At 38.9% G+C, this 24,012-nt stretch overlaps 25 pseudogenes; all 25 read right to left on the bottom strand.

The window, feature by feature from the left end:
- Positions 1-1,035: 1,035 nt before the first annotated feature.
- LOC127937317 (uncharacterized) lies at positions 1,036-1,154 on the bottom strand (annotated as a pseudogene).
- Positions 1,155-1,805: 651 nt separating this feature from the next.
- Positions 1,806-1,924, bottom strand: LOC127936214 (uncharacterized; annotated as a pseudogene).
- Positions 1,925-2,839: 915 nt separating this feature from the next.
- Positions 2,840-2,958, bottom strand: LOC127937563 (uncharacterized; annotated as a pseudogene).
- A 502-nt stretch (positions 2,959-3,460) lies between these two features.
- Positions 3,461-3,579, bottom strand: LOC127937392 (uncharacterized; annotated as a pseudogene).
- A 916-nt stretch (positions 3,580-4,495) lies between these two features.
- LOC127937314 (uncharacterized) lies at positions 4,496-4,614 on the bottom strand (annotated as a pseudogene).
- Positions 4,615-5,399: 785 nt separating this feature from the next.
- Positions 5,400-5,518, bottom strand: LOC127936735 (uncharacterized; annotated as a pseudogene).
- A 920-nt stretch (positions 5,519-6,438) lies between these two features.
- LOC127936213 (uncharacterized) lies at positions 6,439-6,557 on the bottom strand (annotated as a pseudogene).
- A 923-nt stretch (positions 6,558-7,480) lies between these two features.
- On the bottom strand, positions 7,481-7,599 carry LOC127937391 (uncharacterized; annotated as a pseudogene).
- Positions 7,600-8,522: 923 nt separating this feature from the next.
- LOC127936561 (uncharacterized) lies at positions 8,523-8,641 on the bottom strand (annotated as a pseudogene).
- A 924-nt stretch (positions 8,642-9,565) lies between these two features.
- Positions 9,566-9,684, bottom strand: LOC127936889 (uncharacterized; annotated as a pseudogene).
- A 786-nt stretch (positions 9,685-10,470) lies between these two features.
- LOC127936364 (uncharacterized) lies at positions 10,471-10,589 on the bottom strand (annotated as a pseudogene).
- A 922-nt stretch (positions 10,590-11,511) lies between these two features.
- On the bottom strand, positions 11,512-11,630 carry LOC127937313 (uncharacterized; annotated as a pseudogene).
- A 1,059-nt stretch (positions 11,631-12,689) lies between these two features.
- Positions 12,690-12,808, bottom strand: LOC127936929 (uncharacterized; annotated as a pseudogene).
- A 636-nt stretch (positions 12,809-13,444) lies between these two features.
- Positions 13,445-13,563, bottom strand: LOC127937312 (uncharacterized; annotated as a pseudogene).
- A 786-nt stretch (positions 13,564-14,349) lies between these two features.
- On the bottom strand, positions 14,350-14,468 carry LOC127936212 (uncharacterized; annotated as a pseudogene).
- A 916-nt stretch (positions 14,469-15,384) lies between these two features.
- On the bottom strand, positions 15,385-15,503 carry LOC127937561 (uncharacterized; annotated as a pseudogene).
- A 502-nt stretch (positions 15,504-16,005) lies between these two features.
- On the bottom strand, positions 16,006-16,124 carry LOC127937390 (uncharacterized; annotated as a pseudogene).
- Positions 16,125-17,318: 1,194 nt separating this feature from the next.
- Positions 17,319-17,437, bottom strand: LOC127936560 (uncharacterized; annotated as a pseudogene).
- A 924-nt stretch (positions 17,438-18,361) lies between these two features.
- Positions 18,362-18,480, bottom strand: LOC127936734 (uncharacterized; annotated as a pseudogene).
- A 501-nt stretch (positions 18,481-18,981) lies between these two features.
- LOC127936559 (uncharacterized) lies at positions 18,982-19,100 on the bottom strand (annotated as a pseudogene).
- Positions 19,101-19,885: 785 nt separating this feature from the next.
- LOC127936211 (uncharacterized) lies at positions 19,886-20,004 on the bottom strand (annotated as a pseudogene).
- A 1,067-nt stretch (positions 20,005-21,071) lies between these two features.
- On the bottom strand, positions 21,072-21,190 carry LOC127936733 (uncharacterized; annotated as a pseudogene).
- A 508-nt stretch (positions 21,191-21,698) lies between these two features.
- LOC127937252 (uncharacterized) lies at positions 21,699-21,817 on the bottom strand (annotated as a pseudogene).
- A 919-nt stretch (positions 21,818-22,736) lies between these two features.
- LOC127937311 (uncharacterized) lies at positions 22,737-22,855 on the bottom strand (annotated as a pseudogene).
- Positions 22,856-23,640: 785 nt separating this feature from the next.
- LOC127936209 (uncharacterized) lies at positions 23,641-23,759 on the bottom strand (annotated as a pseudogene).
- Positions 23,760-24,012: the final 253 nt, after the last annotated feature.

The following is a 24,012-nucleotide window of genomic DNA, read 5'->3' as shown; positions in this document are numbered from 1 at the left end:
AGAAGGCTATTTAAAGATCAGCCAATCTACTCGCCAGTACATTATAAAAGAAGGAAAGAAACCCCAAAAGCTTAAAGCACCTGGTATTCCTAGGCGGTCTCTCATCCAAGTACTAACCTGGCCCAAACCTGCTTATATTCAGAGATCGGGCATTGACTCTATTTTTTGCCAAATTTATTATATACTAAGTGAAAAAATTCCAAAAGCTTAAAGCACCTGGTATTCCTTGGCGGTCTATCATTCAATTACTAACCAGACCTTAACCTGCTAAGATTCAGAGATCGGGCATTGACTCTATTTTTTTTTTTGCAAGATTATTATATAATTTGTGAAAAATATCCAAAAATTTAAAGCACCTGGTATTCCCAGGCAGTCTCCCATCCATGTACTAACCTGGCCCAAACCTGCTTATATTCAGAGATCAGGCACTGACTCTATTTTTTGCCAAATTTATTATATACTAAGTGAAAAAATTCCAAAAGCTTAAAGCACCTGGTATTCCTTGGCGGTCTCTCATCCAAGTACTAACCAGATCTAAACCTGCTAAGATTCAGAGATCGGGCATTGACTCTTTTTTTTTTTTTTTTGCCAGATTATTATATAATTCGTGAAAAATATCCAAAAATTTAAAGCACCTGGTATTCCCAGGCAGTCTCCCATCCATGTACTAACCTGGCGCAAACCTGCTTATATTCAGAGATCGGGCATTGACTATTTTTTGCCAAATTTATTATATACTAAGTGAAAAAAATTCAAAAAGCTTAAAGCACCTGGTATTCCTTGGCGGTCTCTCATCCAAGTACTAACTAGACCTAAACCTGCTAAAATTCAGAGATCGGGCATTGACTCTTTTTTTTTTTTTGCAAGATTATTATATAATTCGTGAAAAATATCCAAACATTTAAAGCACCTGGTATTCCCAGGCAGTCTCCCATCCATGTACTAACCTGGCGCAAACCTTCTTATATTCAGAGATCGGGCATTGACTCTATTTTTTGGCAAAATTATTATATACTAAGTGAAAAATTTCAAAAAAGCTTAGAGTACCTGGTATTCCCAGGCGGTCTCCCATCCAGGCACTAACCAGGCCCAAACCTGCTTAGCTTACGAGATCAGACAAGATCGGTCATAGCCAGGCTGGTATGGCCATAAGCGAAGACTGCTGCAAAGAGAAGGCTATTTAAAGATCAGCCAATCTACTCGCCAGTACATTATAAAAGAAGGAAAGAAACCCCAAAAGCTTAAAGCACCTGGTATTCCTAGGCGGTCTCTCATCCAAGTACTAACCTGGCCCAAACCTGCTTATATTCAGAGATAGGGCATTGACTTCTTCTTTTTTTTTTTTTTTTTTTTGCAAGATTATTATATAATTCGTGAAAAATATCCAAAAATTTAAAGCACCTGGTATTCCCAGGCAGTCTCCCATCCATGTACTAACCTGGCCCAAACCTGCTTATATTCAGAGATCGGGCATTGACTCTATTTTTGGCCAAATTTATTATATAGTAAGTGAAAAAATTCCAAAAGCTTAAAGCACCTGGTATTCCTTGGCGGTCTCTCATCCAAGTACTAACCAGACCTAAACCTGCTAAGATTCAGAGATCGGGCATTGACTCTTTTTTTTTTTTTTTTGCAAGATTATTATATAATTCGTGAAAAATATCCAAACATTTAAAGCACCTGGTATTCCCAGGCAGTCTCCCATCCATGTACTAACCTGGCGCAAACCTGCTTATATTCAGAGATCGGGCATTGACTCTATTTTTTGGCAAAATTATTATATACTAAGTGAAAAATTTCAAAAAAGCTTACAGTACCTGGCATTCCCAGGCGGTCTCCCATCCAGGCACTAACCAGGCCCAAACCTGCTTAGCTTACGAGATCAGACAAGATCGGGCATAGCCAGGCTGGTATGGCCATAAGCGAAGACTGCTGCAAAGAGAAGGCTATTTAAAGATCAGCCAATCTACTCGCCAGTACATTATAAAAGTAGGAAAGAAACCCCAAAAGCTTAAAGCACCTGGTATTCCTAGGCGGTCTCTCATCCAAGTACTAACCAGACCTAAACCTGCTAAGATTCAGAGATCGGGCATTGACTCTATTTTTTTTTTTTTGCAAGATTATTATATAATTTGTGAAAAATATCCAAAAATTTAAAGCACCTGGTATTCCCAGGCAGTCTCCCATCCATGTACTAACCTGGCCCAAACCTGCTTATATTCAGAGATCGGGCACTGACTCTATTTTTTGCCAAATTTATTATATACTAAGTGAAAAAATTCCAAAAGCTTAAAGCACCTGGTATTCCTTGGCGGTCTCTCATCCAAGTACTAACCAGATCTAAACCTGCTAAGATTCAGAGATCGGGCATTGACTCTTTTTTTTTTTTTTGCCAGATTATTATATAATTCGTGAAAAATATCCAAAAATTTAAAGCACCTGGTATTCCCAGGCAGTCTCCCATCCATGTACTAACCTGGCGCAAACCTGCTTATATTCAGAGATCGGGCATTGACTCTATTTTTTGCCAAATTTATTATATACTAAGTGAAAAAATTCCAAAAGCTTAAAGCACCTGGTATTCCTTGGCGGTCTCTCATCCAAGTACTAACTAGACCTAAACCTGCTAAAATTCAGTGATCGGGCATTGACTCTTTTTTTTTTTTGCAAGATTATTATATAATTCGTGAAAAATATCCAAACATTTAAAGCACCTGGTATTCCCAGGCAGTCTCCCATCCATGTACTAACCTGGCGCAAACCTGCTTATATTCAGAGATCGGGCATTGACTCTATTTTTGGGCAAAATTATTATATACTAAGTGAAAAATTTCAAAAAACCTTAGAGTACCTGGTATTCCCAGGCAGTCTCCCATCCAGGCACTAACCAGGCCCAAACCTGCTTAGCTTACGAGATCAGACAAGATCGGGCATAGCCAGGCTGGTATGGCCATAAGCGAAGACTGCTGCAAAGAGAAGGCTATTTAAAGATCAGCCAATCTACTCGCCAGTACATTATAAAAGTAGGAAAGAAACCCCAAAAGCTTAAAGCACCTGGTATTCCTAGGCGGTCTCTCATCCAAGTACTAACCTGGCCCAAACCTGCTTATATTCAGAGATCGGGCATTGACTCTATTTTTTGGCAAATTTATTATATACTAAGTGAAAAAATTCCAAAAGCTTAAAGCACCTGGTATTCCTTGGCGGTCTCTCATCCAAGTAATAACCAGACCTAAACCTGCTAAGATTCAGAGATCGGGCATTGACTCTTTTTCTTTTTTTTTTTGCAAGATTATTATATAATTCGTGAAAAATATCCAAACATTTAAAAGCACCTGGTATTCCCAGGCAGTCTCCCATCCATGTACTAACCTGGCGCAAACCTGCTTATATTCAGAGATCGGGCATTGACTCTATTTTTGGGCAAAATTATTATATACTAAGTGAAAAATTTCAAAAATCCTTAGAGTACCTGGTATTCCCAGGCGGTCTCCCATCCAGGCACTAACCAGGCCCAAACCTGCTTAGCTTACGAGATCAGACAAGATCGGGCATAGCCAGGCTGGTATGGCCATAAGCGAAGACTGCTGCAAAGAGAAGGCTATTTAAAGATCAGCCAATCTACTCGCCAGTACATTATAAAAGTAGGAAAGAAAACCCAAAAGCTTAAAGCACCTGGTATTCCTAGGCGGTCTCTCATCCAAGTACTAACCAGACCTAAACCTGCTAAGATTCAGAGATCGGGCATTGACTCTATTTTTTTTTTTTTTTGCAAGATTATTATATAATTTGTGAAAAATATCCAAAAATTTAAAGCACCTGGTATTCCCAGGCAGTCTCCCATCCATGTACTAACCTGGCCCAAACCTGCTTATATTCAGAGATCGGGCACTGACTCTATTTTTTGCCAAATTTATTATATACTAAGTGAAAAAATTCCAAAAGCTTAAAGCACCTGGTATTGCTTGGCGGTCTCTCATCCAAGTACTAACCAGATCTAAACCTGCTAACATTCAGAGATCGGGCATTGACTCTTTTTTTTTTTTTTTTTTTGCCAGATTATTATATAATTCGTGAAAAATATCCAAAAATTTAAAGCACCTGGTATTCCCAGGCAGTCTCCCATCCATGTACTAACCTGGCGCAAACCTGCTTATATTCAGAGATCGGGCATTGACTATTTTTTGCCAAATTTATTATATACTAAGTGAAAAAATTCCAAAAGCTTAAAGCACCTGGTATTCCTTGGCGGTCTCTCATCCAAGTACTAACTAGACCTAAACCTGCTAAAATTCAGAGATCGGGCATTGACTCTTTTTTTTGCAAGATTATTATATAATTCGTGAAAAATATCCAAACATTTAAAGCACCTGGTATTCCCAGGCAGTCTCCCATCCATGTACTAACCTGGCGCAAACCTGCTTATATTCAGAGATCGGGCATTGACTCTATTTTTTGGCAAAACTATTATATACTAAGTGAAAAATTTCAAAAAAGCTTAGAGTACCTGGTATTCCCAGGCGGTCTCCCATCCAGGCACTAACCAGGCCCAAACCTGCTTAGCTTACGAGATCAGACAAGATCGGTCATAGCCAGGCTGGTATGGCCATAAGCGAAGACTGCTGCAAAGAGAAGGCTATTTAAAGATCAGCCAATCTACTCGCCAGTACATTATAAAAGAAGGAAAGAAACCCCAAAAGCTTAAAGCACCTGGTATTCCTAGGCGGTCTCTCATCCAAGTACTAACCTGGCCCAAACCTGCTTATATTCAGAGATCGGGCATTGACTCTATTTTTTGCCAAATTTATTATATACTAAGTGAAAAAATTCCAAAAGCTTAAAGCACCTGGTATTCCTTGGCAGTCTATCATTCAATTACTAACCAGACCTTAACCTGCTAAGATTCAGAGATCGGGCATTGACTTCTTCTTTTTTTTTTTTTTTTTTTGCAAGATTATTATATAATTCGTGAAAAATATCCAAAAATTGAAAGCACCTGGTATTCCCAGGCAGTCTCCCATCCATGTACTAACCTGGCCCAAACCTGCTTATATTCAGAGATCGGGCATTGACTCTATTTTTGGCCAAATTTATTATATAGTAAGTGAAAAAATTCCAAAAGCTTAAAGCACCTGGTATTCCTTGGCGGTCTCTCATCCAAGTACTAACCAGACCTAAACCTGCTAAGATTCAGAGATCGGGCATTGACTCTTTTTTTTTTTTTTTGCAAGATTATTATATAATTCGTGAAAAATATCCAAACATTTAAAGCACCTGGTATTCCCAGGCAGTCTCCCATCCATGTACTAACCTGGCGCAAACCTGCTTATATTCAGAGATCGGGCATTGACTCTATTTTTTGGCAAAATTATTATATACTAAGTGAAAAATTTCAAAAAAGCTTACAGTACCTGGCATTCCCAGGCGGTCTCCCATCCAGGCACTAACCAGGCCCAAACCTGCTTAGCTTACGAGATCAGACAAGATCAGGCATAGCCAGGCTGGTATGGCCATAAGCGAAGACTGCTGCAAAGAGAAGGCTATTTAAAGATCAGCCAATCTACTCGCCAGTACATTATAAAAGTAGGAAAGAAACCCCAAAAGCTTAAAGCACCTGGTATTCCTAGGCGGTCTCTCATCCAAGTACTAACCAGACCTAAACCTGCTAAGATTCAGAGATCGGGCATTGACTCTATTTTTTTTTTTTTGCAAGATTATTATATAATTTGTGAAAAATATCCAAAAATTTAAAGCACCTGGTATTCCCAGGCAGTCTCCCATCCATGTACTAACCTGGCCCAAACCTGCTTATATTCAGAGATCGGGCACTGACTCTATTTTTTGCCAAATTTATTATATACTAAGTGAAAAAATTCCAAAAGCTTAAAGCACCTGGTATTCCTTGGCGGTCTCTCATCCAAGTACTAACCAGATCTAAACCTGCTAAGATTCAGAGATCGGGCATTGACTCTTTTTTTTTTTTTTTGCCAGATTATTATATAATTCGTGAAAAATATCCAAAAATTTAAAGCACCTGGTATTCCCAGGCAGTCTCCCATCCATGTACTAACCTGGCGCAAACCTGCTTATATTCAGAGATCGGGCATTGACTCTATTTTTTGCCAAATTTATTATATACTAAGTGAAAAAATTCCAAAAGCTTAAAGCACCTGGTATTCCTTGGCGGTCTCTCATCCAAGTACTAACCAGACCTAAACCTGCTAAGATTCAGAGATCGGGCATTGACTCTTTTTTTTTTTTTTTTGCAAGATTATTATATAATTCGTGAAAAATATCCAAACATTTAAAGCACCTGGTATTCCCAGGCAGTCTCCCATCCATGTACTAACCTGGCGCAAACCTGCTTATATTCAGAGATCGGGCATTGACTCTATTTTTTGGCAAAATTATTATATACTAAGTGAAAAATTTCAAAAAAGCTTACAGTACCTGGCATTCCCAGGCGGTCTCCCATCCAGGCACTAACCAGGCCCAAACCTGCTTAGCTTACGAGATCAGACAAGATCGGGCATAGCCAGGCTGGTATGGCCATAAGCGAAGACTGCTGCAAAGAGAAGGCTATTTAAAGATCAGCCAATCTACTCGCCAGTACATTATAAAAGTAGGAAAGAAACCCCAAAAGCTTAAAGCACCTGGTATTCCTAGGCGGTCTCTCATCCAAGTACTAACCAGACCTAAACCTGCTAAGATTCAGAGATCGGGCATTGACTCTATTTTTTTTTTTTTTTTGCAAGATTATTATATAATTTGTGAAAAATATCCAAAAATTTAAAGCACCTGGTATTCCCAGGCAGTCTCCCATCCATGTACTAACCTGGCCCAAACCTGCTTATATTCAGAGATCGGGCACTGACTCTATTTTTTGCCAAATTTATTATATACTAAGTGAAAAAATTCCAAAAGCTTAAAGCACCTGGTATTCCTTGGCGGTCTCTCATCCAAGTACTAACCAGATCTAAACCTGCTAAGATTCAGAGATCGGGCATTGACTCTTTTTTTTTTTTTTTGCCAGATTATTATATAATTCGTGAAAAATATCCAAAAATTTAAAGCACCTGGTATTCCCAGGCAGTCTCCCATCCATGTACTAACCTGGCGCAAACCTGCTTATATTCAGAGATCGGGCATTGACTCTATTTTTTGCCAAATTTATTATATACTAAGTGAAAAAATTCCAAAAGCTTAAAGCACCTGGTATTCCTTGGCGGTCTCTCATCCAAGTACTAACCAGACCTAAACCTGCTAAGATTCAGAGATCGGGCATTGACTCTTTTTTTTTTTTTTTTGCAAGATTATTATATAATTCGTGAAAAATATCCAAACATTTAAAGCACCTGGTATTCCCAGGCAGTCTCCCATCCATGTACTAACCTGGCGCAAACCTGCTTATATTCAGAGATCGGGCATTGACTCTATTTTTGGGCAAAATTATTATATACTAAGTGAAAAATTTCAAAAATCCTTAGAGTACCTGGTATTCCCAGGCGGTCTCCCATCCAGGCACTAACCAGGCCCAAACCTGCTTAGCTTACGAGATCAGACAAGATCGGGCATAGCCAGGCTGGTATGGCCATAAGCGAAGACTGCTGCAAAGAGAAGGCTATTTAAAGATCAGCCAATCTACTCGCCAGTACATTATAAAAGTAGGAAAGAAAACCCAAAAGCTTAAAGCACCTGGTATTCCTAGGCGGTCTCTCATCCAAGTACTAACCAGACCTAAACCTGCTAAGATTCAGAGATCGGGCATTGACTCTATTTTTTTTTTTTTTTTGCAAGATTATTATATAATTTGTGAAAAATATCCAAAAATTTAAAGCACCTGGTATTCCCAGGCAGTCTCCCATCCATGTACTAACCTGGCCCAAACCTGCTTATATTCAGAGATCGGGCACTGACTCTATTTTTTGCCAAATTTATTATATACTAAGTGAAAAAATTCCAAAAGCTTAAAGCACCTGGTATTGCTTGGCGGTCTCTCATCCAAGTACTAACCAGATCTAAACCTGCTAACATTCAGAGATCGGGCATTGACTCTTTTTTTTTTTTTTTTTGCCAGATTATTATATAATTCGTGAAAAATATCCAAAAATTTAAAGCACCTGGTATTCCCAGGCAGTCTCCCATCCATGTACTAACCTGGCGCAAACCTGCTTATATTCAGAGATCGGGCATTGACTCTATTTTTTGCCAAATTTATTATATACTAAGTGAAAAAATTCCAAAAGCTTAAAGCACCTGGTATTCCTTGGCGGTCTCTCATCCAAGTACTAACTAGACCTAAACCTGCTAAAATTCAGAGATCGGGCATTGACTCTTTTTTTTTTTTTTGCAAGATTATTATATAATTCGTGAAAAATATCCAAACATTTAAAGCACCTGGTATTCCCAGGCAGTCTCCCATCCATGTACTAACCTGGCGCAAACCTGCTTATATTCAGAGATCGGGCATTGACTCTATTTTTTGGCAAAATTATTATATACTAAGTGAAAAATTTCAAAAAAGCTTAGAGTACCTGGTATTCCCAGGCGGTCTCCCATCCAGGCACTAACCAGGCCCAAACCTGCTTAGCTTACGAGATCAGACAAGATCGGGCATAGCCAGGCTGGTATGGCCATAAGCGAAGACTGCTGCAAAGAGAAGGCTATTTAAAGATCAGCCAATCTACTCGCCAGTACATTATAAAAGAAGGAAAGAAACCCCAAAAGCTTAAAGCACCTGGTATTCCTAGGCGGTCTCTCATCCAAGTACTAACCTGGCCCAAACCTGCTTATATTCAGAGATCGGGCATTGACTCTATTTTTTTTTTTTTTTGCAAGATTATTATATAATTTGTGAAAAATATCCAAAAATTTAAAGCACCTGGTATTCCCAGGCAGTCTCCCATCCATGTACTAACCTGGCCCAAACCTGCTTATATTCAGAGATCGGGCACTGACTCTATTTTTTGCCAAATTTATTATATACTAAGTGAAAAAAATTCCAAAAGCTTAAAGCACCTGGTATTGCTTGGCGGTCTCTCATCCAAGTACTAACCAGATCTAAACCTGCTAACATTCAGAGATCGGGCATTGACTCTTTTTTTTTTTTTTTTTTGCCAGATTATTATATAATTCGTGAAAAATATCCAAAAATTTAAAGCACCTGGTATTCCCAGGCAGTCTCCCATCCATGTACTAACCTGGCGCAAACCTGCTTATATTCAGAGATCGGGCATTGACTCTATTTTTTGCCAAATTTATTATATACTAAGTGAAAAAATTCCAAAAGCTTAAAGCACCTGGTATTCCTTGGCGGTCTCTCATCCAAGTACTAACTAGACCTAAACCTGCTAAAATTCAGAGATCGGGCATTGACTCTTTTTTTTTTTTTGCAAGATTATTATATAATTCGTGAAAAATATCCAAACATTTAAAGCACCTGGTATTCCCAGGCAGTCTCCCATCCATGTACTAACCTGGCGCAAACCTGCTTATATTCAGAGATCGGGCATTGACTCTAATTTTTTGGCAAAATTATTATATACTAAGTGAAAAATTTCAAAAAAGCTTAGAGTACCTGGCATTCCCAGGCGGTCTCCCATCCAGGCACTAACCAGGCCCAAACCTGCTTAGCTTACGAGATCAGACAAGATCGGGCATAGCCAGGCTGGTATGGCCATAAGCGAAGACTGCTGCAAAGAGAAGGCTATTTAAAGATCAGCCAATCTACTCGCCAGTACATTATAAAAGTAGGAAAGAAACCCCAAAAGCTTAAAGCACCTGGTATTCCTAGGCGGTCTCTCATCCAAGGACTAACCTGGCCCAAACCTGCTTATATTCAGAGATCGGGCATTGACTCTATTTTTTGCCAAATTTATTATATACTAAGTGAAAAAATTCCAAAAGCTTAAAGCACCTGGTATTCCTTGGCGGTCTATCATTCAATTACTAACCAGACCTTAACCTGCTAAGATTCAGAGATCGGGCATTGACTTCTTCTTTTTTTTTTTTTTTTTTTTGCAAGATTATTATATAATTCGTGAAAAATATCCAAAAATTTAAAGCACCTGGTATTCCCAGGCAGTCTCCCATCCATGTACTAACCTGGCCCAAACCTGCTTATATTCAGAGATCGGGCATTGACTCTATTTTTTGCCAAATTTATTATATACTAAGTGAAAAAATTCCAAAAGCTTAAAGCACCTGGTATTCCTTGGCGGTCTCTCATCCAAGTACTAACCAGACCTAAACCTGCTAAGATTCAGAGATCGGGCATTGACTCTATTTTTTTTTTTTTGCAAGATTATTATATAATTCGTGAAAAATATCCAAACATTTAAAGCACCTGGTATTCCCAGGCAGTCTCCCATCCATGTACTAACCTGGCGCAAACCTGCTTATATTCAGAGATCGGGCATTGACTCTATTTTTTGGCAAAATTATTATATACTAAGTGAAAAATTTCAAAAAAGCTTACAGTACCTGGCATTCCCAGGCGGTCTCCCATCCAGGCACTAACCAGGCCCAAACCTGCTTAGCTTACGAGATCAGACAAGATCGGGCATAGCCAGGCTGGTATAGCCATAAGCGAAGACTGCTGCAAAGAGAAGGCTATTTAAAGATCAGCCAATCTACTCGCCAGTACATTATAAAAGTAGGAAAGAAACCCCAAAAGCTTAAAGCACCTGGTATTCCTAGGCGGTCTCTCATCCAAGTACTAACCAGACCTAAACCTGCTAAGATTCAGAGATCGGGCATTGACTCTATTTTTTTTTTTTTTTGCAAGATTATTATATAATTTGTGAAAAATATCCAAAAATTTAAAGCACCTGGTATTCCCAGGCAGTCTCCCATCCATGTACTAACCTGGCCCAAACCTGCTTATATTCAGAGATCGGGCACTGACTCTATTTTTTGCCAAATTTATTATATACTAAGTGAAAAAATTCCAAAAGCTTAAAGCACCTGGTATTGCTTGGCGGTCTCTCATCCAAGTACTAACCAGATCTAAACCTGCTAACATTCAGAGATCGGGCATTGACTCTTTTTTTTTTTTTTTTTTGCCAGATTATTATATAATTCGTGAAAAATATCCAAAAATTTAAAGCACCTGGTATTCCCAGGCAGTCTCCCATCCATGTACTAACCTGGCGCAAACCTGCTTATATTCAGAGATCGGGCATTGACTATTTTTTGCCAAATTTATTATATACTAAGTGAAAAAATTCCAAAAGCTTAAAGCACCTGGTATTCCTTGGCGGTCTCTCATCCAAGTACTAACTAGACCTAAACCTGCTAAAATTCAGAGATCGGGCATTGACTCTTTTTTTTTTTTTTTGCAAGATTATTATATAATTCGTGAAAAATATCCAAACATTTAAAGCACCTGGTATTCCCAGGCAGTCTCCCATCCATGTACTAACCTGGCGCAAACCTGCTTATATTCAGAGATCGGGCATTGACTCTATTTTTTGGCAAAATTATTATATACTAAGTGAAAAATTTCAAAAAAGCTTAGAGTACCTGGTATTCCCAGGCGGTCTCCCATCCAGGCACTAACCAGGCCCAAACCTGCTTAGCTTACGAGATCAGACAAGATCGGTCATAGCCAGGCTGGTATGGCCATAAGCGAAGACTGCTGCAAAGAGAAGGCTATTTAAAGATCAGCCAATCTACTCGCCAGTACATTATAAAAGAAGGAAAGTAACCCCAAAAGCTTAAAGCACCTGGTATTCCTAGGCGGTCTCTCATCCAAGTACTAACCTGGCCCAAACCTGCTTATATTCAGAGATCGGGCATTGACTCTATTTTTTGCCAAATTTATTATATACTAAGTGAAAAAATTCCAAAAGCTTAAAGCACCTGGTATTCCTTGGCGGTCTATCATTCAATTACTAACCAGACCTTAACCTGCTAAGATTCAGAGATCGGGCATTGACTTCTTCTTTTTTTTTTTTTTTTTTTGCAAGATTATTATATAATTCGTGAAAAATATCCAAAAATTTAAAGCACCTGGTATTCCCAGGCAGTCTCCCATCCATGTACTAACCTGGCCCAAACCTGCTTATATTCAGAGATCGGGCATTGACTCTATTTTTTGCCAAATTTATTATATACTAAGTGAAAAAATTCCAAAAGCTTAAAGCACCTGGTATTCCTTGGCGGTCTCTCATCCAAGTACTAACCAGACCTAAACCTGCTAACATTCAGAGATCGGGCATTGACTCTATTTTTTTTTTTTTGCAAGATTATTATATAATTCGTGAAAAATATCCAAAAATTTAAAGCACCTGGTATTCCCAGGCAGTCTCCCATCCATGTACTAACCTGGCGCAAACCTGCTTATATTCAGAGATCGGGCATTGACTATTTTTTGCCAAATTTATTATATACTAAGTGAAAAAATTCCAAAAGCTTAAAGCACCTGGTATTCCTTGGCGGTCTCTCATCCAAGTACTAACTAGACCTAAACCTGCTAAAATTCAGAGATCGGGCATTGACTCTTTTTTTTTTTTTGCAAGATTATTATATAATTCGTGAAAAATATCCAAACATTTAAAGCACCTGGTATTCCCAGGCAGTCTCCCATCCATGTACTAACCTGGCGCAAACCTGCTTATATTCAGAGATCGGGCATTGACTCTATTTTTTGGCAAAATTATTATATACTAAGTGAAAAATTTCAAAAAAGCTTACAGTACCTGGCATTCCCAGGCGGTCTCCCATCCAGGCACTAACCAGGCCCAAACCTGCTTAGCTTATGAGATCAGACAAGATCGGGCATAGCCAGGCTGGTATGGCCATAAGCGAAGACTGCTGCAAAGAGAAGGCTATTTAAAGATCAGCCAATCTACTCGCCAGTACATTATAAAAGTAGGAAAGAAACCCCAAAAGCTTAAAGCACCTGGTATTCCTAGGCGGTCTCTCATCCAAGTACTAACCAGACCTAAACCTGCTAAGATTCAGAGATCGGGCATTGACTCTATTTTTTTTTTTTGCAAGATTATTATATAATTTGTGAAAAATATCCAAAAATTTAAAGCACCTGGTATTCCCAGGCAGTCTCCCATCCATGTACTAACCTGGCGCAAACCTGCTTATATTCAGAGATCGGGCATTGACTATTTTTTGCCAAATTTATTATATACTAAGTGAAAAAATTCCAAAAGCTTAAAGCACCTGGTATTCCTTGGCGGTCTCTCATCCAAGTACTAACTAGACCTAAACCTGCTAAAATTCAGAGATCGGGCATTGACTCTTTTTTTTTTTTTGCAAGATTATTATATAATTCGTGAAAAATATCCAAACATTTAAAGCACCTGGTATTCCCAGGCAGTCTCCCATCCATGTACTAACCTGGCGCAAACCTTCTTATATTCAGAGATCGGGCATTGACTCTATTTTTTGGCAAAATTATTATATACTAAGTGAAAAATTTCAAAAAAGCTTAGAGTACCTGGTATTCCCAGGCGGTCTCCCATCCAGGCACTAACCAGGCCCAAACCTGCTTAGCTTACGAGATCAGACAAGATCGGTCATAGCCAGGCTGGTATGGCCATAAGCGAAGACTGCTGCAAAGAGAAGGCTATTTAAAGATCAGCCAATCTACTCGCCAGTACATTATAAAAGAAGGAAAGAAACCCCAAAAGCTTAAAGCACCTGGTATTCCTAGGCGGTCTCTCATCCAAGTACTAACCTGGCCCAAACCTGCTTATATTCAGAGATAGGGCATTGACTCTATTTTTTGCAAAATTTATTATATACTAAGTGAAAAAATTCCAAAAGCTTAAAGCACCTGGTATTCCTTGGCGGTCTATCATTCAATTACTAACCAAACCTTAACCTGCTAAGATTCAGAGATCGGGCATTGACTTCTTCTTTTTTTTTTTTTTTTTTTGCAAGATTATTATATAATTCGTGAAAAATATCCAAAAATTTAAAGCACCTGGTATTCCCAGGCAGTCTCCCATCCATGTACTAACCTGGCCCAAACCTGCTTATATTCAGAGATCGGGCATTGACTCTATTTTTGGCCAAATTTATTATATAGTAAGTGAAAAAATTCCAAAAGCTTAAAGCACCTGGTATTCCTTGGCGGTCTCTCATCCAAGTACTAACCAGACCTAAACCTGCTAAGATTCAGAGATCGGGCATTGACTCTTTTTTTTTTTTTTTTGCAAGATTATTATATAATTCGTGAAAAATATCCAAACATTTAAAGCACCTGGTATTCCCAGGCAGTCTCCCATCCATGTACTAACCTGGCGCAAACCTGCTTATATTCAGAGATCGGGCATTGACTCTATTTTTTGGCAAAATTATTATATACTAAGTGAAAAATTTCAAAAAAGCTTACAGTACCTGGCATTCCCAGGCGGTCTCCCATCCAGGCACTAACCAGGCCCAAACCTGCTTAGCTTACGAGATCAGACAAGATCGGGCATAGCCAGGCTGGTATGGCCATAAGCGAAGACTGCTGCAAAGAGAAGGCTATTTAAAGATCAGCCAATCTACTCGCCAGTACATTATAAAAGTAGCAAAGAAACCCCAAAAGCTTAAAGCACCTGGTATTCCTAGGCGGTCTCTCATCCAAGTACTAACCAGACCTAAACCTGCTAAGATTCAGAGATCGGGCATTGACTCTATTTTTTTTTTTTTGCAAGATTATTATATAATTTGTGAAAAATATCCAAAAATTTAAAGCACCTGGTATTCCCAGGCAGTCTCCCATCCATGTACTAACCTGGCCCAAACCTGCTTATATTCAGAGATCGGGCACTGACTCTATTTTTTGCCAAATTTATTATATACTAAGTGAAAAAATTCCAAAAGCTTAAAGCACCTGGTATTCCTTGGCGGTCTCTCATCCAAGTACTAACCAGATCTAAACCTGCTAAGATTCAGAGATCGGGCATTGACTCTTTTTTTTTTTTTTTGCCAGATTATTATATAATTCGTGAAAAATATCCAAAAATTTAAAGCACCTGGTATTCTCAGGCAGTCTCCCATCCATGTACTAACCTGGCGCAAACCTGCTTATATTCAGAGATCGGGCATTGACTCTATTTTTTGCCAAATTTATTATATACTAAGTGAAAAAATTCCAAAAGCTTAAAGCACCTGGTATTCCTTGGCGGTCTCTCATCCAAGTACTAACTAGACCTAAACCTGCTAAAATTCAGTGATCGGGCATTGACTCTTTTTTTTTTTTGCAAGATTATTATATAATTCGTGAAAAATATCCAAACATTTAAAGCACCTGGTATTCCCAGGCAGTCTCCCATCCATGTACTAACCTGGCGCAAACCTGCTTATATTCAGAGATCGGGCATTGACTCTATTTTTGGGCAAAATTATTATATACTAAGTGAAAAATTTCAAAAAACCTTAGAGTACCTGGTATTCCCAGGCAGTCTCCCATCCAGGCACTAACCAGGCCCAAACCTGCTTAGCTTACGAGATCAGACAAGATCGGGCATAGCCAGGCTGGTATGGCCATAAGCGAAGACTGCTGCAAAGAGAAGGCTATTTAAAGATCAGCCAATCTACTCGCCAGTACATTATAAAAGTAGGAAAGAAACCCCAAAAGCTTAAAGCACCTGGTATTCCTAGGCGGTCTCTCATCCAAGTACTAACCTGGCCCAAACCTGCTTATATTCAGAGATCGGGCATTGACTCTATTTTTTGGCAAATTTATTATATACTAAGTGAAAAAATTCCAAAAGCTTAAAGCACCTGGTATTCCTTGGCGGTCTCTCATCCAAGTAATAACCAGACCTAAACCTGCTAAGATTCAGAGATCGGGCATTGACTCTTTTTCTTTTTTTTTTTGCAAGATTATTATATAATTCGTGAAAAATATCCAAACATTTAAAAGCACCTGGTATTCCCAGGCAGTCTCCCATCCATGTACTAACCTGGCGCAAACCTGCTTATATTCAGAGATCGGGCATTGACTCTATTTTTGGGCAAAATTATTATATACTAAGTGAAAAATTTCAAAAATCCTTAGAGTACCTGGTATTCCCAGGCGGTCTCCCATCCAGGCACTAACCAGGCCCAAACCTGCTTAGCTTACGAGATCAGACAAGATCGGGCATAGCCAGGCTGGTATGGCCATAAGCGAAGACTGCTGCAAAGAGAAGGCTATTTAAAGATCAGCCAATCTACTCGCCAGTACATTATAAAAGTAGGAAAGAAAACCCAAAAGCTTAAAGCACCTGGTATTCCTAGGCGGTCTCTCATCCAAGTACTAACCAGACCTAAACCTGCTAAGATTCAGAGATCGGGCATTGACTCTATTTTTTTTTTTTTTTGCAAGATTATTATATAATTTGTGAAAAATATCCAAAAATTTAAAGCACCTGGTATTCCCAGGCAGTCTCCCATCCATGTACTAACCTGGCCCAAACCTGCTTATATTCAGAGATCGGGCACTGACTCTATTTTTTGCCAAATTTATTATATACTAAGTGAAAAAATTCCAAAAGCTTAAAGCACCTGGTATTGCTTGGCGGTCTCTCATCCAAGTACTAACCAGATCTAAACCTGCTAACATTCAGAGATCGGGCATTGACTCTTTTTTTTTGCCAGATTATTATATAATTCGTGAAAAATATCCAAAAATTTAAAGCACCTGGTATTCCCAGGCAGTCTCCCATCCATGTACTAACCTGGCCCAAACCTGCTTATATTCAGAGATCGGGCACTGACTCTATTTTTTGCCAAATTTATTATATACTAAGTGAAAAAATTCCAAAAGCTTAAAGCACCTGGTATTGCTTGGCGGTCTCTCATCCAAGTACTAACCAGATCTAAACCTGCTAACATTCAGAGATCGGGCATTGACTCTTTTTTTTTTTTTTTTGCCAGATTATTATATAATTCGTGAAAAATATCCAAAAATTTAAAGCACCTGGTATTCCCAGGCAGTCTCCCATCCATGTACTAACCTGGCGCAAACCTGCTTATATTCAGAGATCGGGCATTGACTCTATTTTTTGCCAAATTTATTATATACTAAGTGAAAAAATTCCAAAAGCATAAAGCACCTGGTATTCCTTGGCGGTCTCTCATCCAAGTACTAACTAGACCTAAACCTGCTAAAATTCAGAGATCGGGCATTGACTCTTTTTTTTTTTTTTTGCAAGATTATTATATAATTCGTGAAAAATATCCAAACATTTAAAGCACCTGGTATTCCCAGGCAGTCTCCCATCCATGTACTAACCTGGCGCAAACCTGCTTATATTCAGAGATCGGGCATTGACTCTATTTTTTGGCAAAATTATTATATACTAAGTGAAAAATTTCAAAAAAGCTTAGAGTACCTGGTATTCCCAGGCGGTCTCCCATCCAGGCACTAACCAGGCCCAAACCTGCTTAGCTTACGAGATCAGACAAGATCGGGCATAGCCAGGCTGGTATGGCCATAAGCGAAGACTGCTGCAAAGAGAAGGCTATTTAAAGATCAGCCAATCTACTCGCCAGTACATTATAAAAGAAGGAAAGAAACCCCAAAAGCTTAAAGCACCTGGTATTCCTAGGCGGTCTCTCATCCAAGTACTAACCTGGCCCAAACCTGCTTATATTCAGAGATCGGGCATTGACTCTATTTTTTTTTTTTTTTGCAATATTATTATATAATTTGTGAAAAATATCCAAAAATTTAAAGCACCTGGTATTCCCAGGCAGTCTCCCATCCATGTACTAACCTGGCCCAAACCTGCTTATATTCAGAGATCGGGCACTGACTCTATTTTTTGCCAAATTTATTATATACTAAGTGAAAAAAATTCCAAAAGCTTAAAGCACCTGGTATTGCTTGGCGGTCTCTCATCCAAGTACTAACCAGATCTAAACCTGCTAACATTCAGAGATCGGGCATTGACTCTTTTTTTTTTTTTTTTTTGCCAGATTATTATATAATTCGTGAAAAATATCCAAAAATTTAAAGCACCTGGTATTCCCAGGCAGTCTCCCATCCATGTACTAACCTGGCGCAAACCTGCTTATATTCAGAGATCGGGCATTGACTCTATTTTTTGCCAAATTTATTATATACTAAGTGAAAAAATTCCAAAAGCTTAAAGCACCTGGTATTCCTTGGCGGTCTCTCATCCAAGTACTAACTAGACCTAAACCTGCTAAAATTCAGTGATCGGGCATTGACTCTTTTTTTTTTTTTGCAAGATTATTATATAATTCGTGAAAAATATCCAAACATTTAAAGCACCTGGTATTCCCAGGCAGTCTCCCATCCATGTACTAACCTGGCGCAAACCTGCTTATATTCAGAGATCGGGCATTGACTCTAATTTTTTGGCAAAATTATTATATACTAAGTGAAAAATTTCAAAAAAGCTTACAGTACCTGGCATTCCCAGGCGGTCTCCCATCCAGGCACTAACCAGGCCCAAACCTGCTTAGCTTACGAGATCAGACAAGATCAGGCATAGCCAGGCTGGTATGGCCATAAGCGAAGACTGCTGCAAAGAGAAGGCTATTTAAAGATCAGCCAATCTACTCGCCAGTACATTATAAAAGTAGGAAAGAAACCCCAAAAGCTTAAAGCACCTGGTATTCCTAGGCGGTCTCTCATCCAAGTACTAACCTGGCCCAAACCTGCTTATATTCAGAGATCGGGCATTGACTCTATTTTTTGGCAAATTTATTATATACTAAGTGAAAAAATTCCAAAAGCTTAAAGCACCTGGTATTCCTTGGCGGTCTCTCATCCAAGTACTAACTAGACCTAAACCTGCTAAAATTCAGAGATCGGGCATTGACTCTTTTTTTTTTTTTTTTTGCAAGATTATTATATAATTCGTGAAAAATATCCAAACATTTAAAGCACCTGGTATTCCCAGGCAGTCTCCCATCCATGTACTAACCTGGCGCAAACCTGCTTATATTCAGAGATCGGGCATTGACTCTATTTTTTGGCAAAATTATTATATACTAAGTGAAAAATTTCAAAAAAGCTTAGAGTACCTGGTATTCCCAGGCGGTCTCCCATCCAGGCACTAACCAGGCCCAAACCTGCTTAGCTTACGAGATCAGACAAGATCGGGCATAGCCAGGCTGGTATGGCCATAAGCGAAGACTGCTGCAAAGAGAAGGCTATTTAAAGATCAGCCAATCTACTCGCCAGTACATTATAAAAGTAGGAAAGAAACCCCAAAAGCTTAAAGCACCTGGTATTCCTAGGCGGTCTCTCATCCAAGGACTAACCTGGCCCAAACCTGCTTATATTCAGAGATCGGGCATTGACTCTATTTTTTGCCAAATTTATTATATACTAAGTGAAAAAATTCCAAAAGCTTAAAGCACCTGGTATTCCTTGGCGGTCTATCATTCAATTACTAACCAGACCTTAACCTGCTAAGATTCAGAGATCGGGCATTGACTTCTTCTTTTTTTTTTTTTTTTTTTGCAAGATTATTATATAATTCGTGAAAAATATCCAAAAATTTAAAGCACCTGGTATTCCCAGGCAGTCTCCCATCCATGTACTAACCTGGCCCAAACCTGCTTATATTCAGAGATCGGGCATTGACTCTATTTTTTGCCAAATTTATTATATACTAAGTGAAAAAATTCCAAAAGCTTAAAGCACCTGGTATTCCTTGGCGGTCTCTCATCCAAGTACTAACCAGACCTAAACCTGCTAAGATTCAGAGATCGGGCATTGACTCTATTTTTTTTTTTTTGCAAGATTATTATATAATTCGTGAAAAATATCCAAACATTTAAAGCACCTGGTATTCCCAGGCAGTCTCCCATCCATGTACTAACCTGGCGCAAACCTGCTTATATTCAGAGATCGGGCATTGACTCTATTTTTTGGCAAAATTATTATATACTAAGTGAAAAATTTCAAAAAAGCTTACAGTACCTGGCATTCCCAGGCGGTCTCCCATCCAGGCACTAACCAGGCCCAAACCTGCTTAGCTTACGAGATCAGACAAGATCGGGCATAGCCAGGCTGGTATGGCCATAAGCGAAGACTGCTGCAAAGAGAAGGCTATTTAAAGATCAGCCAATCTACTCGCCAGTACATTATAAAAGAAGGAAAGTAACCCCAAAAGCTTAAAGCACCTGGTATTCCTAGGCGGTCTCTCATCCAAGTACTAACCTGGCCCAAACCTGCTTATATTCAGAGATCGGGCATTGACTCTATTTTTTGCCAAATTTATTATATACTAAGTGAAAAAATTCCAAAAGCTTAAAGCACCTGGTATTCCTTGGCGGTCTATCATTCAATTACTAACCAGACCTTAACCTGCTAAGATTCAGAGATCGGGCATTGACTTCTTCTTTTTTTTTTTTTTTTTTTTTGCAAGATTATTATATAATTCGTGAAAAATATCCAAAAATTTAAAGCACCTGGTATTCCCAGGCAGTCTCCCATCCATGTACTAACCTGGCCCAAACCTGCTTATATTCAGAGATCGGGCATTGACTCTATTTTTTGCCAAATTTATTATATACTAAGTGAAAAAATTCCAAAAGCTTAAAGCACCTGGTATTCCTTGGCGGTCTCTCATCCAAGTACTAACCAGACCTAAACCTGCTAAGATTCAGAGATCGGGCATTGACTCTATTTTTTTTTTTTTTTGCAAGATTATTAAATAATTTGTGAAAAATATCCAAAAATTTAAAGCACCTGGTATTCCCAGGCAGTCTCCCATCCATGTACTAACCTGGCCCAAACCTGCTTATATTCAGAGATCGGGCACTGACTCTATTTTTTGCCAAATTTATTATATACTAAGTGAAAAAATTCCAAAAGCTTAAAGCACCTGGTATTCCTTGGCGGTCTCTCATCCAAGTACTAACCAGATCTAAACCTGCTAAAATTCAGTGATCGGGCATTGACTCTTTTTTTTTTTTTTGCAAGATTATTATATAATTCGTGAAAAATATCCAAACATTTAAAGCACCTGGTATTCCCAGGCAGTCTCCCATCCATGTACTAACCTGGCGCAAACCTGCTTATATTCAGAGATCGGGCATTGACTCTAATTTTTTGGCAAAATTATTATATACTAAGTGAAAAATTTCAAAAAAGCTTACAGTACCTGGCATTCCCAGGCGGTCTCCCATCCAGGCACTAACCAGGCCCAAACCTGCTTAGCTTACGAGATCAGACAAGATCAGGCATAGCCAGGCTGGTATGGCCATAAGCGAAGACTGCTGCAAAGAGAAGGCTATTTAAAGATCAGCCAATCTACTCGCCAGTACATTATAAAAGTAGGAAAGAAACCCCAAAAGCTTAAAGCACCTGGTATTCCTAGGCAGTCTCTCATCCAAGTACTAACCTGGCCCAAACCTGCTTATATTCAGAGATCGGGCATTGACTCTATTTTTTGGCAAATGTATTATATACTAAGTGAAAAAATTCCAAAAGCTTAAAGCACCTGGTATTCCTTGGCAGTCTCTCATCCAAGTAATAACCAGACCTAAACCTGCTAAGATTCAGAGATCGGGCATTGACTCTTTTTTTTTTTTTTTTTTTTTTTGCAAGATTATTATATAATTCGTGAAAAATATCCAAACATTTAAAAGCACCTGGTATTCCCAGGCAGTCTCCCATCCATGTACTAACCTGGCGCAAACCTGCTTATATTCAGAGATCGGGCATTGACTCTATTTTTGGGCAAAATTATTATATACTAAGTGAAAAATTTCAAAAAACCTTAGAGTACCTGGTATTCCCAGGCGGTCTCCCATCCAGGCACTAACCAGGCCCAAACCTGCTTAGCTTACGAGATCAGACAAGATCGGGCATAGCCAGGCTGGTATGGCCATAAGCGAAGACTGCTGCAAAGAGAAGGCTATTTAAAGATCAGCCAATCTACTCGCCAGTACATTATAAAAGTAGGAAAGAAACCCCAAAAGCTTAAAGCACCTGGTATTCCTAGGCGGTCTCTCATCCAAGTACTAACCAGACCTAAACCTGCTAAGATTCAGAGATCGGGCATTGACTCTATTTTTTTTTTTTTTGCAAGATTATTATATAATTTGTGAAAAATATCCAAAAATTTAAAGCACCTGGTATTCCCAGGCAGTCTCCCATCCATGTACTAACCTGGCCCAAACCTGCTTATATTCAGAGATCGGGCACTGACTCTATTTTTTGCCAAATTTATTATATACTAAGTGAAAAAATTCCAAAAGCTTAAAGCACCTGGCATTGCTTGGCGGTCTCTCATCCAAGTACTAACCAGATCTAAACCTGCTAACATTCAGAGATCGGGCATTGACTCTTTTTTTTTTTTTTTTTTGCCAGATTATTATATAATTCGTGAAAAATATCCAAAAATTTAAAGCACCTGGTATTCCCAGGCAGTCTCCCATCCATGTACTAACCTGGCGCAAACCTGCTTATATTCAGAGATCGGGCATTGACTATTTTTTGCCAAATTTATTATATACTAAGTGAAAAAATTCCAAAAGCTTAAAGCACCTGGTATTCCTTGGCGGTCTCTCATCCAAGTACTAACTAGACCTAAACCTGCTAAAATTCAGAGATCGGGCATTGACTCTTTTTTTTTTTTTGCAAGATTATTATATAATTCGTGAAAAATATCCAAACATTTAAAGCACCTGGTATTCCCAGGCAGTCTCCCATCCATGTACTAACCTGGCGCAAACCTGCTTATATTCAGAGATCGGGCATTGACTCTATTTTTTGGCAAAATTATTATATACTAAGTGAAAAATTTCAAAAAAGCTTAGAGTACCTGGTATTCCCAGGCGGTCTCCCATCCAGGCACTAACCAGGCCCAAACCTGCTTAGCTTACGAGATCAGACAAGATCGGTCATAGCCAGGCTGGTATGGCCATAAGCGAAGACTGCTGCAAAGAGAAGGCTATTTAAAGATCAGCCAATCTACTCGCCAGTACATTATAAAAGAAGGAAAGAAACCCCAAAAGCTTAAAGCACCTGGTATTCCTAGGCGGTCTCTCATCCAAGTACTAACCTGGCCCAAACCTGCTTATATTCAGAGATAGGGCATTGACTCTATTTTTTGCAAAATTTATTATATACTAAGTGAAAAAATTCCAAAAGCTTAAAGCACCTGGTATTCCTTGGCGGTCTATCATTCAATTACTAACCAAACCTTAACCTGCTAAGATTCAGAGATCGGGCATTGACTTCTTCTTTTTTTTTTTTTTTTTTGCAAGATTATTATATAATTCGTGAAAAATATCCAAAAATTTAAAGCACCTGGTATTCCCAGGCAGTCTCCCATCCATGTACTAACCTGGCCCAAACCTGCTTATATTCAGAGATCGGGCATTGACTCTATTTTTGGCCAAATTTATTATATAGTAAGTGAAAAAATTCCAAAAGCTTAAAGCACCTGGTATTCCTTGGCGGTCTCTCATCCAAGTACTAACCAGACCTAAACCTGCTAAGATTCAGAGATCGGGCATTGACTCTTTTTTTTTTTTTTTTGCAAGATTATTATATAATTCGTGAAAAATATCCAAACATTTAAAGCACCTGGTATTCCCAGGCAGTCTCCCATCCATGTACTAACCTGGCGCAAACCTGCTTATATTCAGAGATCGGGCATTGACTCTATTTTTTGGCAAAATTATTATATACTAAGTGAAAAATTTCAAAAAAGCTTACAGTACCTGGCATTCCCAGGCGGTCTCCCATCCAGGCACTAACCAGGCCCAAACCTGCTTAGCTTACGAGATCAGACAAGATCGGGCATAGCCAGGCTGGTATGGCCATAAGCGAAGACTGCTGCAAAGAGAAGGCTATTTAAAGATCAGCCAATCTACTCGCCAGTACATTATAAAAGTAGGAAAGAAACCCCAAAAGCTTAAAGCACCTGGTATTCCTAGGCGGTCTCTCATCCAAGTACTAACCAGACCTAAACCTGCTAAGATTCAGAGATCGGGCATTGACTCTATTTTTTTTTTTTTGCAAGATTATTATATAATTTGTGAAAAATATCCAAAAATTTAAAGCACCTGGTATTCCCAGGC

Source organism: Carassius gibelio, chromosome A19 (assembly GCF_023724105.1).
Source record: "Carassius gibelio isolate Cgi1373 ecotype wild population from Czech Republic chromosome A19, carGib1.2-hapl.c, whole genome shotgun sequence".
NCBI classification, from domain to species: domain Eukaryota; kingdom Metazoa; phylum Chordata; class Actinopteri; order Cypriniformes; family Cyprinidae; genus Carassius; species Carassius gibelio.
Note: the sequence above shows the minus strand (reverse complement) of the source record. Positions and strands in the feature narration are given on the sequence as shown.